The sequence below is a fragment of the Octodon degus genome, unplaced genomic scaffold (assembly GCF_000260255.1).
Source record: "Octodon degus isolate 3935 unplaced genomic scaffold, OctDeg1.0 scaffold00153, whole genome shotgun sequence".
Taxonomy (NCBI): Eukaryota; Metazoa; Chordata; class Mammalia; order Rodentia; family Octodontidae; genus Octodon; species Octodon degus.
Window position 1 is genome coordinate 499,916 of NW_004524729.1, and position 1,389 is coordinate 501,304.

The following is a 1,389-nucleotide window of genomic DNA, read 5'->3' on the forward strand; positions in this document are numbered from 1 at the left end:
AAGAAAATAAAACAATTGGTTATACATTGTATACCTGTATTGCAATGTCGCGCTGAAGCTGGGAGGTTGAAAATAGGAGGATCGATACCAGTTGGAGCCGGGTAGTGAGACCCTGGAAGGTAGCTCACCACTATAGTGCTCACCACTATACCACCAACGCAAAGCCCTGTACAGAATGCATGAAAAGAAAAAAGAATATCACATTGTGGCCTCATGAATATGTACAATTAATAGGTGTTATGATGAAAATATATATTAAAAAAATCTACAGGGGCCGGGGAGATGGCTCAGTAGAATAAGCACTTCCCTGGCAAGTGCAAGGGTCTGAGTTCAATCCCTGGTTCCGAAAAAAAAAAAATCTACAAATACAATATATTACTACTTTAAATAGGGCCTAGCAAGGTGGCGCATATCTGTAATCCCAGCACTGAAGGCAGCTTGTGAGACCCTGTCTCAAAAAGACAAGATAGGGGCTGGGGAGATGGCTCAGTGGAATAAGTGCTTCTCTGGTGAGCGCAAGGGCCTGAGTTCAATCCCCGGTTCCACACACACACAAAAAAAAGACAAGATAAACAAAATAATGGTGCATACCTTGTAATCCCAGTGCTTGGGAGGCTGAAAACGGAAGAGTCACTACGAATCTGACCTCTGTAGTGAGACCCTGTACTAAATATATTACACACACACAGTAAATTGGTTGTGTTCAATGCAGAACCCCGTCTCTGGGACATCACCCATTCTTACGGCAGAGCTAGCCCAGCCCATTTTCTGCCCCAGGGTGCCTGGCTCTGGACCTGTAAGGTGTGAGTCAGGGTTTGGGAGGCCTGGTGGGGAAAGTGGACGCCCCCCTACCCCGGCGCCAGAGCTCGGGACACTTCTTGGAAGGGCCTCCCTGCTGCGGGCCTGAGCAGCCCAGGGCCTTGGGGACCCTGAGGCCAGGGAAGGTTGAGAACCCGTCATTCACAGGCGTGTAGGTGCGCATGAAGCCACTAGGGGGTGCTGGTGTGTGTGAAACCGAGAGCAGCTAAGCCCCGCCCAGTTGTCAGTCCCGCCTATTCCCCTGGGCCCCGCCCACCTCACCTGGCTTTGCCAGTTGTCCTGGAGAAGCTGGGCTGGGAAGGGGCTGGGAGCCAAGATCTGGGCCCTGGGTTGGCAAGGCCCAGGAGAGTGGGAACTGCCGGGTGGGGCAGGTGATCTGGGAGGGAGGCACGGGAACTGGGACAGGGAGCAACCGCCCTTCCTTCTCCATCCCATGTCACTTTTGTTTGTACCCCCAAATCAAACTCAGGACCTTGTGTTTGCCAGGCGGGTACCATATCGCTGAGCTGTACCCTTGGTCCTTTCGTTTTCTTTGGGACCGGGGATTGAACCCAGCCCCTTTGTACTGAG